The sequence below is a fragment of the Sapajus apella genome, unplaced genomic scaffold (genome assembly GCF_009761245.1).
Source record: "Sapajus apella isolate SASKATOON/1434 unplaced genomic scaffold, GSC_monkey_1.0 scaffold62, whole genome shotgun sequence".
In the NCBI taxonomy this organism is placed as follows: Eukaryota; Metazoa; Chordata; class Mammalia; order Primates; family Cebidae; genus Sapajus; species Sapajus apella.
Genome location: NW_022437002.1, coordinates 19013873 through 19027857, shown reverse-complemented (window position 1 = coordinate 19027857; position 13985 = coordinate 19013873). Strand labels below are relative to the sequence as shown.

Below are 13985 nucleotides of genomic sequence, written 5' to 3'. Positions count from 1 at the left end.
ATGAAAACCTTCAGCAGAAATGTCAGGACGTGTCAGGCTGCAAGAAAAGAGTTCATTCTTATGACCTAGATGGGTGAGGTCAGGTGTAGGGATAAATTGGCTCCCTTTACTTGAGACTGAAGGAATTTCCAGAGCAAGAGCAAGTTGTTTTGGAGCTGAAACCCAAATGGGTACATGTGAAGAGGACGTGGATCCTCATGAGGATGACCTGAATGATGTCCAGCTGGCAAAGCTTACTGATATTGAAATTGCACCATTGAACAATGTGTGCTGACCTCCTGGCTCTCCTCCCACACACTGGAACTCTGAGTTCCTGGAGCAGAGCTTATCACCCCCACCCTGTGCTCTAGCACCCAGCAAGAGCCTGGCATAGTGGGATGATTAGCATAAGTGTGTGGAGAGACAAAGAAAGGAGGAAAAGGAGAAACTCCTGGGACAGTAAGGGGTGAAAAGACAGTGTCCAACCACCACTTAACTGTCAGCACTAAGTGGGGGCACAAATCAAGGTAGGGGGCCACATGGAGAGGTACTTACCAAGGGAATGTGGATTGAACACAGAGAAAAGAAGAAGGAGATTGCAGGGAATTGAGGTTTCTGATACCTGTAGCTTCTCTGAGCCATACAGTTTACCCAACAGGGGCACAGACTCAGGCTCAGGGAAAGTCCTGGGGAGACAGAAAAAGATTCAATTGCTGCCCAGGCCATGAAAGTGGTTCCAAGTCCCTAACTTATGCAGATAGATCCAGAATAATATCCCTGAAGTCGACCTGCCCGTCCCTCCATTCCAATGACTAGAACTAAGCAAATGTCTTCATTGATCTGTCTTTCCATTCATGACAGCTCCAAAATGACCAAAAACTAAAACAAATTTTGAAATAGGTAAAGAGAGTCCCAAGGACCTGTCCACATTGGCTATGGCGGAGCAGAGCCCACTTCCTACTGCATGACTGACTACATGAAGACGATCATGGGGAGATCAGGTGAGCGTGAAACCCCATCCTGGCTGCAGCAGCCCTTTCCTGTTGGGTGCATGCCCTCGAGTCTGCAAAATTTCAGAAGAATGTGTCAGTTCAGCCATTGGCCCTAAACATTTTACCAATCATTCCCTTAGGCTGCAACTCAGCATATGTCCAACAATATTTACTTAGTTCTGAGCATTTAAAATTGTTGTTTGCACTGTATTTCTTAATTTTCTTCTCTTTCTCTTTTTTAAGCAAATTGAGGTGATCAGAAATGTAAATTGCCCCAGATCCGTAAAACAAATTTTGTATCTACACTGACTTGGATTTGGAACCTCTACTTGTTGCCTGTCCTAGGCCATAGTTGACTAAACCACCACCAATGTAGAAAAACCCACGACTCTTGTCTCATTTATTGTTATTGAAGACTCAGCCTATATTTTTCAGCAGTTCAGCTTCCTAGCCTTCTGGGTGTTCTACTCTTGGAACATTGAGTCTGATTGCCTGAGCTCACATTGACCTTCACGACAGAGACAGAAGAGAATGGGAGGCAAGTGAAAGGTGACACAGGACAAATTGCCAATTGAGAGCCACCAAGAACTGATAGCAGCTCATGGTCTGAACCACAGTTGCCTCCAGGGCTACTTTATTTGGCAGTTCCCAGGATCCTATTAAAGCCTTTCCTCAACTTTGTGACCCAAAGGTTAGTGGTCCCTACAGATTCCTGGATCCCTGGATTGGAACATAGCTGTAAACAAGGTCTTTAGTCCTCTTGCCAGTTAGGTTTGCCAAGCGCTGTCTCTAGGTTCACGGAGAACAACAGGTGAACAACACCACTGTCATGACCCTATCCCTAAATCAAGCCTCATCGCCCTTCTTCTGCCAAGACCTTCCCCCTTCCTAATGCTGGTGTGAGCCCTCCTGAGGTTCTTCCACTTCTGAGTTCTCTCCAGACATGCTCAGTCTAACACTTATGTAAGTCCTTCCTTGACCTTCCCCAACTCCTCTTCAACCTTTATCTCACAGTTGTCACAAGCATATGGATGTACACACCCAATTAGCAAAGTCATGTTTGAAATGCACGTGACTTTTTAAAAATATTTGCTCATGATGTATCTTCTGGATTTTCTCCCTGCAAGAACCACCTTCTCTTCCCACCCAAATTGTGTCCATTAGTCCCTGGGATCTCACCTCCCTACCCCTACCCCACCCCACATATACACATCCATTTGTATACCAAGGTAAGGTTTGCTCCTGTTGAATAGGGACACCTAGTTCTAGCACTGGCAGAAGCTGACCCCTCTTCCACTGTGACATTCTAAAGCCCTATGTGGGGCTCATGGCAGACTCCATGCCAGTGATGCTTGTGAGTCCATGTCTCTCTCTCCTCCACACACCCACTCACAGCACACACTCTCACCAATTTCACTCTCAATCCTCTGTCCCACAGACAGCCACAGGCACAGCCACATGGAACAACATGAGTCCTCCTTCTCCCACTTTGAAATATCTAGCACAATAACCTGGAAGAGTGGTTGATTATGCTAGACAGCAGGATGCACTTCCCCTGGCTGGCCTGAGCAATGGCAGCTTCAGTGGCAGGGTGCATAGGTCCGGATATCAGCAACCCAGGCTCTGACCTGGGGCCCAGAACTTCTGCATGGATTTGAGCCATGTAAGGAGTAAAATAGACACCAGATCTACATTATCAGAGCCAGAACCTACCATACGATCAGGACTCTCTTATTTCTTATCTAACTCTACTCAGCAGTTGTTTGTTGAATGAAAAAAAATTGAAGGGCCCCATGTCCCTACACTAGGGCTGCCCATACTGTCCTCTTAGACTCCTGTTGCCTTGATATATTTGCTCCCTAATGCTGAGGTTTCCACAATCACTCAGGTCTACTTCTGCTTTCGGAACACTGAAGAGTCCTCCTGGTTTTTATCCTCTAAAAATATATATATATATATATACATTTCTCATCAACCAAGTGATTACACAGGTTAACAATATCCAAAAGTTAATTCTGATCATATGAGAAGCTAGTTTTAATTTTGCAATACAGTTTTTGAGAGTACAGATGTCATTTTACAAACACTTGATTTCCAGTTAATATGTTATAATGCATCTTCTCTGCAATTAGAGAAAAATCTAAACAGGAAATCTCAGATACAGGGAAAAGCTAAGCCTTATTAACAAAGGACTTCTGAGAAAATTAAGGAGGTCCATGTCCCCTCCCACCACAGGACAAATGGGAGGAGCTCATCAGCCAAGACTTCCTTCTGGAGGTCTTTCAGTCCATCTTGATGACCCTGGACACCATAATGAAGTGTGCCTTCAGCCACCAGGGCAGCCTTCAGCTGGACAGGTCAGTGATAATGCTTCAAGGTCAGGGTCCTTCTTTATCCAACTAGAATGGATGTACATGAAGGGCTTGTGGGGCAGTTTGGAGGCTCCCCTCCCCTGAAGGATGATGCAGCTATTGACCAAGCTCCATTCCAAACCAGAACAAACCATGACTCAGACACAGACCCCTGAATCCTAGCTCACATATAACCAGACTGTTCATGCCTTCTTATAAATGTCTGAGAATCAAGGGATATAATATAGAAATGACAAAGGCCTCAGAGTTGCCTGTTCCCACTACTTGAGGCCATCTCCACCCAGACAACACTCCACCTCCAAGTCAGAGGCAGTCCAGACTCTTGTCTCTTCTGCACCCTATGTTTCAGGAATTCTCAGTCCAACATCCAGGCCACTGGGGATCCGAACAACCTGGGGATTTTTCCTCTTATAAGAAATGCCTTTCACCAGAATGACACCATCTACAGCCTGACCCCTGCTGCCCACTGGACACACCACACCTGCCAGCTCACCCATCAGCACACAGGCTCCATCTCCTCCATTTATCACCCACCCTTTTCCAGGTACAGCTAAAGGAGCCTGCCCTGACCCCTCAGGCAGAAGGTGCAGATACAGGAGCTGAAAGACACTCAGGCTGGGGACTCTACTGCCCCCATCTGAGCCACCAGTAGAGTTCAGCATGAGTGTGGGTGTGGGTGTGTGGTCAGGGATGGGAGCTGTAGCACTGTGTGAGGCAGGGCAGGTATTGGAAGCTGAGATATTAGGGGCCAGATGCTGTGCAGGGGTTTGCCTGGGCCCCTCCATGGAGATGGTTGAATGAGACCTCTTTCTACCAGTTTTCAAGCTGCAACCTCTGCCTCTGAGTTGCAGGAGGCTATCTAACCCTTGTGGGGACAAGGACTGGCTCTGAGGGCCTCCACCTAGCATCCCGTTTCCGTCCCCTGCTCCCATCCCCTGCCTGACTGCCCACATCCCACTTCTGCTTACCTGCCCTTCTTCCCTCCTGCCCGTTCTTCTATCTACTGTTCTCTAGTCTGCCTTCTCTTCTCTTTCATTTTCTCTATGGTTCCTATGTACTTGTCTAATTGTGTCCTACCCACCTGCATTCCTGACTGTCCACTCAAATCCTGATTTTCTTCCTGCCCTCCAGCCTGTCTGCCCGTAGACCTATCTTCCTTCTGCCGGCTTATCTGTCCTATACGAGTTTTCTGTTGGCACCGTAATATAGTACCACAACATGAGTGGCTTAAAACAACAGAAACTTAAGAGTCTTATAGTTCTTGAGGTCAGTTATCTGAATTGGGTTTTCCTGGTGCAGATCCAAGGTATTTCAGGAGTTCTAGAGAAAATCCCTTTTCTCTTCTCCAATTTTGTAGTTCCTTGAGCTTTGTTCTCCAGGTTTTTAGTAATTGGATTAGATCCACATAGATTATCAAGGATATTCTCCTTTACTGGAAGTCAACTGATTGTCGACGTTAACCACAACTACAAATCTCTTCACAGCAACATCTTGAGTAGTATTTAATTGAATAGGTAGGTAATACAGTCCATCCAAGTTGACATATAAAACTAAATGTCATATTTTACTCTTAGCAACTTGGCACCTATACATACGTATCCACTTAAGCCTAACTAGCATGCAAATTAAAACTATAACAGTCATACTTTTGCCAACTGTCCAATATACAATTGAAAACACACTAACCTTTTTGTCACCAACACAATGCATAGTCATTGGGTGATGTTTGCTTTTCTCCTCTATAATTCTGTAACTTAAATACTGTGATGTAAAATTAACTATTATTAATATATCTTATATTGGATGTGAATGCGATAAGAGAGGGAAGCTCCATGGCGTGTGCCACTGAGACTTGCCCTGCCTCACACAGTGCTACAGCTCCCAAACGTATTCATAACAAAATAATTAAGAAACAATCATAACAATTAGAGTCCTTGTTGTATCAGTGATTACATGGTCACAGCTCTCATTTAGAACTATTTTCTTCCACTGCACATTTCATATTCCCTTTGCCTACTAGAGTGACCCAAACCTTCATTGTTGCAGAGTCTAGACCATTAATAGTCCTGCCTGATTTGAATTGTTGTATTTTTCCATTTACTTTAATTATAGGACACAATAGTACTCAGACATGCCCCATACTATCTCCTATATTTCATATATATCAAATTCAAGAGTATAATTTGGGTCTCTCTGGGTGAAAGCATTTCTCCCTGTGACACTGAGACTTCTAGGCACACAGAGAGAAACACTTTAAGATGGAAATCAAAATTTTTTCTATTGGATCACTAAGGGTAATACTAGTAGGGCCATTTCCATTTCATGGTCACTGAGAAGCTTTCCTTTTGCAATGTTGCCTCTTTAAAGGCATTTGATTCGTACTATCCAGTGCTGATATTTTCATTTCCTCTGTTGCCACATCATGGCATGAGCTACTTTCTGGAATTCTTAACCCATAAACCTTGGCTATGGGAGAAACAGTACCCTATATTGGACATTAATTCATAACATTTATAACCTCCTAGAGAACTTTACCCCAGCTCTACAAGGTATTGCCCCCTAGCTGTTATTGTTCCTGAAGTTATTTCTGTGGTTCCAGAATGCATAACCGGAATAGATATACGCAGCAACTGGCAAAGAAATCTCAGCAGAATTGAGAGGTTTGTTATCCCCAGCTTTATTGGTATCTTCCCATATGTCCCCATTCCAATTTTCAGGCTCCTATTACTTTCAATCAGTTGTTCTCATTTTAATAGAAGGCATCCTGCAAGGTTTAGAATTTAATTTGCATTTTAATTCAGACACTGGTAGGGTCTGCATAGTTTGAGTTGGGAATTTGAATCCCTGATCTCATCTTTTTCTTTCCCCATTTTCTCTAGTGTGGTTAGAAGCAACCATTCAATCCTAAAATCCTCCTTAATTTGACTAAAATATTATAAGGTATCAAATACATGCTTACGCGGAACCTTGTCTTCTATGAGGTTGCCTTTCATAAGGCATTTAGGTATTTGATGAGTAGTATCCAATGGTGATATTTTGCTTATCTCTCTTGCCACATCGTGTCATGGACTGGAGTTGTAAAAGTTAGAACAATCTAGATAAAGAGTTGCTTTCTTCTAGTTTCCAACAACATGTCTTTCATTTTCTTCTGAGTCCCCAACAGAAGCACCTTTAATGTTCCTATTTCTGCTAACATTCTATTCTAGATATGAATATTCATCAAACTATTACCAGTGGCAGGTATCCAAGTTACCCCGAGTTACCAGCAGCATATCGCATGTGTCTGCAGCAACTTCAGTTTTTGCCTCCTCAGAAGAAAGAATTTGACCAAGGGGCATAAAGCAGAAAAAGAGACCAAGAAAAGTCTCATAGAAGGAGTGTAAGTTTATTTTTAAAAGGCCTTAGAACAGCAAAGAAAGGAACATTCTCTTGGAAGATAGTCAAGTGGGCACCTGAAGGTCAGAGAGCACATTGAACCTTGATCTTAGAACTGCATAAGTTTCCCATGATTCTTCCCTTGGGGAATGCTTCCCGCATGTGCAGTGCCCTCCTTAACCTTGGGAACTGAGCACACGCAGTGTGTTTCGGGAGTTGTACACATGCCCATCTGAGGCTTTCTTTCTTTTTCTAGTGGTGTGTACCTGGAAGATCATACTTTGCCATTTTGTCTCTGAGTGCACATGCCCAGGAAGGTTCTTCTCCTTGGCATCTGCTTTCAATTAACACTTTAATGTTAATAGCTGTGGATTATCAGGAGATTGTCTCTCTCTGGCTCCTAGGCACTGGCTGCCGAATTATCATTTTTAGAGAGGCAATGTGATAATTGTTGAACCATCACCTGCCATTCCTAGTGGGTTGGGGAGAGCCCTCTCCTGCCCTGCTCATACCTAACTATCTGTAACAAAACCATATAAGCTTTTCCCTCCATGCTGCTTGCTTCCCTCAGAGACCTCATTGGAAGCATTTCAACCTCCCTGTATCTACCAATCGTGTGTTTAGACAGTGTAGACTTTCTCTATCATGCACTTCAAAATTCTTCCAGTCTGTATCTACTCCTCAATTCCAAAGCTGCTTGTACATTTTTAGGTATTTTTTTACACACCTCATCTCTACTACCAATAGCTTCTGTAACAAATGGCCACAAACATAGTGATCTAAAATGACAGAGCTGGGTGCAATGACCCATGCTTTAGTCCTAGCTACTCAGGAGGCTGAGGCAGGAGGATTGTTTGGACCCAAGAGTTTAAAAACAGCCTGGGCAATGTAGAGGATACATTGTCTGTAAGAGAAGAGAAGTAAAGAAATTTATTATTTCACAGTTCTAAAGGCCTAAAGCCCAAAATCACTGTCTTGGCTGAAACCTAAGTATCAGCAGGAATATGCTCCCTCCAGAGTTCAGAGAATAATCCCTGCCTCCTCCAGCCTCTGTTGGCTACCAGCATTCTGTGGCTTATGGCTGCCTCCCTCCAATCTTCAAGGGTCAGCATCTTCAAACCTCTCTCTGCCCCGTCTTCTCTTAGCCATCCCTGTTTGTGTCATATCTTCTTCTGCATTTAGGACCCACCTTGATAATCCAGGATAATGTCCTCATCTTGAGCCTTAACTTAATCACATTTGCAAAGACCTTTCTCAAATAATATAGCATTTACAGGTTTAGTAATTAGAACTCGTTATCTTTTGGGGTCATTATCTTTCCCACTATAGTATAGTCTTCCCCATGGAAAATATATTTGCCCCATACCAACATTCAAAAGGCCTCAACCCATTACACTATCAATTTAAGTGAAAAATCTCATCTAAATATCATTAGCTTAATACTAGAGAAACTTTTTTTTTATGTTTGTGGTGGGATAGGTGATAATATAATGGAGAGTGAAACATGTTACATATATAGAGCTAAGGTTAGTGGTTGTAAAGTCTTTCATAGGAAATGTATGAGTTGGCCAGAGTAAAGCAATGGGTATGATACTCATACTCAAAGGAATAAAATTGTAAGCAGTAAAGTCATAATAGAAAAGTTAATTGTTTAGGTTTCTAAAATATACACATTATAAAATCCTTCTAAAATGAAATTGTTGTAGGACTATTTATCATAATGATGTTAGCATACTCAGGCAAGAAGAATAGGCAAATAACCCTGCTGCATATTTCATATTAAAGCCCAATACACATTATGTTTCTCCTTCAGTTAAGTCTACGAGAGTACTCAAGTAATTTCTTTTAAAGTTGAAATAAATCATATTATGGTAAGTGACCATGAGAAAAAAATTAATCATAACTATCCCTAGATAACTATAAGAGCTGATAGTGTAAATGACCCACTTATTAATATAACTGATAGGAAAGTGATTGGTAAACTTACTACATATGAAATTGTGTGGCTGCGCCTCATGCCCCAATTTAAGATGGAATAACTTAAATTTGAAGCTCATCTGGATCTTAGCATGGAGTATGCAGCTAAGCTTGATACTGATAAAGTAAACAATGTCCCCAAGCTTTTATTGATTAATGGAGATGGCATAGGCAAGAGAATCAATATTGTTAATGTAAGGTAAGAGACTAGACTGATGCAATTATAAATAATAATATAGAGGAAGCTAATGATTATGATTCCTGAAGACAGCATTTCTACTTAGTTGTAGCAGGCCATAGGGGGAACTAACAGTAGGTCTTTCTCAAATTTGTATATGTCTTAAAATTTTGTGTACAATCAATATTAAGAATGGTATGGCTAATTAAATAGAAATAACTAAGAATAGTTGAATAACAACCAATATATTGGTAAGAACAAGAATTGTACCTCTAATCACAAATGTCTAAGCCTTACACAAATAACAAACCATCACCTTAACCAGCTCCATTTGGGGTAAAGTTAGTATTTATTATTTGGGTTAAGATTATTTCATCCATTAATATAAAGTGATTTTGAAAACTTGGCCTTGTTTCTGGTGTCTTTTCTTTAAAATAGAAGCCAGTCAGGAATGGTAAACTTGTTACTGCAAGACTTTCCATATTTAGGGAGGACAAAGACATAACAAAGAAAGAAAACTTCAGACCAGTATCACTGGTGAATGTAAATGTAAAAATCCTCAATAAAATATTAGCAAACCGAATCCAGCAATACATCAAGAATTCATTCACCATGATCAAGTAGACTGTACTTGTGGGTTGCAAGGTGGCTCAAATATATAAATCAATAAAAGTGATCCACCACATAAACAGAATTGAAAGCGACCATACGATGGTCATCTTAATAGACACAGAAAGGCTTCTGATAAAATCCAACATCCCTTCATGACAAAAACCCTCAACAGACTACGCATCCAAAGAACATGCCTCAAAATAATAACAGCCATCTATGATGAACCAAGCAAACATCATACTAAATGGGCAAAAGGTGGAACCGGCTGTGTGTGGTGACTCACACCTATAATCCCAGCACTTTGGGAGGCTGAGGTGGGTGGATCATGAGGTCAGGAGTTCAAGACCAGCCTAACCAACATGCTGAAACCCTGTCTTTACTAAAAATACAAAAATTAGCCAGGTGCGGTGGCATGCGCCTGTAATCCCAGCTATTCAGGATGCTGAGGCAGGAGACTCACTTGAACCCAGGAGGCGGAGGTTGCAGTGAGCCAAGATCATGCCACTGCACTCCAGCCTGGGTGACAAAGCAAGACTCTGTTTCAAAAAAAAAAAAGGTGGAACCATTGCCAGTGAACTGGAACAACACAAGGAAACTCCCTCTCACAACTCTTACTCAACATAGAACTAGAAGTCCTAGCCAGAGAAATCAGGCAAAAGAAAGAAGTAAAAGCATCCAAATAGAAAAATAAGAGTTCAAACTATATCTCTTTGCTGACAATATGATTCTATACTTACAAAACCTTAATGACTCTGTCATGAGGTTCCTGGAACTGATAAACAATTTTAGCGACATTTCTGGATACAAAATGCAACCAACCCAAGTGCCCATCAAGGATAAACTGAATAAAGAAAATGTGGCACATATACACCATGGAATACTATGCAGCCATGAAAAGGACAAGTTCATGTCCTTTGCAGGGACAGGGATGAATCTGGAAACCATCATTCTCAGCAAACTGACACAAGAACCAAAAACCAAACACTGCATATTCTCACTCATAGGCAGGTGTTGAACAAGGAGAACACATGGACACAGGGAGGGGAACATCACACACTTGGGTCTGTTGGGGTTTGGAAGGCCAGGGGAGGGATAGCAGGGGGTGGGGAAATTGGGGAGGGATAACATTAGGAGAAAAACCTAATGTAGGCAGCAAACCACCATGGCATACACATGCCATGTAGCAATCCTGCAAGATCTGCACATGTACCCCAGAACTTAAAGTATAATAAAAATAAATAAATAAATAAAAATCAATGTACAAAAATCAGGAGCATTTCCTTTTTTTTCCTACTAAAATATATTTTAATAGCTGGTGTTAACAATTTGCATAACAAAAGCCAAATTATATTAATAACATTGTAACATTCTGTAAGCCCCTTCATTTGAAAAACATTCAATGTTTTCTTCAAAACTGTTACACTCTCAAAGTTAGTCTTGCAAATTAATCATCAACAAAAATTCTACATATTTGGAAGCAAAAAGAAGCCAAACTGCACAATGGTTCAATTTTGATCACAGGTCAAAGATCAACAGTTTCACATCATGCCTGTAATATACTTGATGCTGCTTCCCAAATGCTCAGTAATTCATTGCATGGACACTGGAGAATGGGACTGTGATGCAGTTTTCTCTTTTTCTTTAAAGTACATCATTCTTAACAGCAACTGGATTACAAAGAAGTAGATACTATGCAAACTGCATACCATATATCACACACAAAAATCCTATGGAATTCCCATGAATATACTGAAGTAATTCAGACAGTTGAGAAAATTTGCTCAAAGATTCTTCCCAAGTTTATGAATACTAGTAATCTAAGTATCGTGGAATAATGACCACAGAAGCAATATACGATGCCTTGACTTTTTTGATCAATAGTTGACAGTTCCTGGAAAGGGTCCAAAAGACATGGAATACTTCAGAGACTTTTATTTTAGCATCCTTGTTAGTTTATATAGCTTCTTACTTAACTAAAAGCTCTCCCACCTCCATACCACATTACCCAAAACAACCACAATCTAGCCATTTTCAGATTATTCTATACACGAATAATGTTCAGGTTGAGAGTCAAATCAAGAATACACTCCCATTCAAAATAGCCACAAAGAAAATGAAATACCTAGGAATACAGCTAACCAAGGAAATGAAAGATCTCTACAAAGAGAACTACAAAACACTGCTGAAAGAAATCAAAGACAACACAAATACATGGAAAAACATTCCATGCTGATGAATCGGAAGAATCGATATCATTCAAGTGGCCATACTGCCCAAGGCAATTTACAAATCCAATGCTGTTCCTATCAAACTACCCATGCCATTCTTGCTGTGCCTGCTTCTACTGCTGCTCAAGGCAGCCCAGCTCTACCTGCATCGGCAGTGGCTGCTGAAAGCCATCCAGCAGTTCCCGTCTCATCCTTCCCACTGGCTCTTTGGGCACAGCCAGGAGGTAGGAAGGAGTTGACAGGAGAGTGGGAGGGCAGGCTGGGCCGGGGCTCTAAGATACTTGTTAATCGGTCCACAGATGCTTGTTCTTCCTTTCAACTCAATATTAATGATCCCCTACCGCACAACCTCTAATCTTCCTTACTCCCCAACTAGACTGGAAATTCCACACAGGTAAGGATCATAGCTGTGTCCTAATGCAGTTCCTGAGCCACACTTGGCACATGGTGTGTGTGCAGTAAGCCTGTGCTGAATGAAGGAGCCTGCCTCACTGTAGGGCAAGCTGCCTCAGAGCTGGGAAATATGGTTGTCAGAAGGAGGTGGGCAGAGATTAGATACTTATGTGGTAGACAGTTGCTTTGAGTTACTAGAAGCAGTTGAAATGAAAGGTTGGCTACATGGACCGTCACTAGGATCCAATGTCTGTGAGGATTCCAGACGAGATTAAAGGAAAGCTGAGTCCTGAAAGCTGAGGAGAGGTGACTGCGCCGTGGCAGAGTAGAAGGGCATTCCGGCTAGAGAAAAGAGCACGTGCCAGGTCCAGATGAGTGAGCAGGTGTAGCTGGTGCTTGAATCAGCAGCAGTGGTGGCAGCAGCATTGGAGCTGAAACAAATGGGTGATGGTGGAATTGCCAGCAAGGCTGGAGGCAAAAGTCAAAGCCAGAAAGCCAAGGGCTTTGTGATACACATCAAAGAGTTTAGAAAGCTGACTCTATTGAATAGGAGTGGTGAGAGAGGGCATCCTTGTCTAGTGCCAGATTTCATAGGGAATGCTTCCAGTTTTTGCCCATTCAGTATGATATTGGCTGTTGGTTTGTCGTAAATAGCTTTTACTATTTTGAGATACGTTCCGTCCATACCTAGCATATTGAGGGTTTTTAGCATGAAGGGCTGTTGAATTTTGTCAAAGGCCTTCTCTGCATCGAGATAATCATGTGATTTTTGTCTTTCGTTCTGTTTATGTGGTGAATTACGTTTATAGACTTGCGTATGTTGAACCAGCCTTGCATTCCCGGGATGAAGCCTACTTGATCATGGTGGATAAGCTTTTGATGTGCTGTTGCAATCGGCTTGCCAAAAAAATTTTATTGAAGATTTTTGCATCTATGTTCATCCTGGATATTGGCCTGAAGTTTTCTTTTCTTGTTGAGTCTCTGCCAGGTTTTGGTATCAGGATGATGATGGTCTCATAACATGATTTGGGAAGGATTCCCTCTTTTTGGTTTGTTTGGAATAGTTTCAGAAGGAATGGTACCAGCTCCTCTTTGTATGTCTGGTAGAATTCTGCTGTGAATCCGTCTGGACCTGGGCTTTTTTTGTGTGGTAGGCTCTTAATTGCTGCCTCAACTTCAGACCTTTTTATGGGTCTGTTCAGGGTTTCAGCTTCTTCCTGGTTTAGGCTTAGGAGGAGGCAAGTGTCCAGGAATTTATTCATTTCTTCCAGATTTACTAGTTTATGTGCATAGAGTTGTTTGTAATAATCTCTGATGATGGTTTGAATTTCTGTGGAATCCGTGGTGATATCCCCTTTATCATTTTTTATTGCATCACATGCATTCCTATACAACAATAACAGACTTAAAGAGAGCCAAATCAAGAATGAACTGCCATTCACAATTGCCACAAAGAGAATAAAATACCTAGGAATACAACTAACAAGGAACGTAAAGGACCTCTTCAAGGAGAACTACAAGCCACTGCTCAACGAAATAAGAGAGGACACAAACAGATGGAGAAACATTCCATGTTTATGGTTAGGAAGAAGCAACAGAGTGAAAATGGCCATACTGCCCAAAGTAATTTACAGATTCAATGCTATCCCCATCAAGCTATCAATGACCTTCTTCACAGAACTGAAAAAAAAAACACCTTAAACTTCATATGGAACCAAAAGAGAGCCCGCATAGCCAAGTCAATTCTAAGCAAAAAGAATAAAGCGGGAGGCATCACACTACCGGACTTCAAACTATACCACAAGGCTGCAGTAATCAAAACAGCGTGGTACTGGTACAAAAACAGAGATATAGACCAATGGAACAGAACAGAGGTCTC

General features: G+C 41.7%; 1 pseudogene; it reads left to right on the top strand.

The window, feature by feature from the left end:
* The first annotated feature begins 943 nt into the window (after positions 1-943).
* Positions 944-13985, top strand: part of LOC116529103 — a 31834-nt pseudogene continuing 18792 nt past the window's right edge.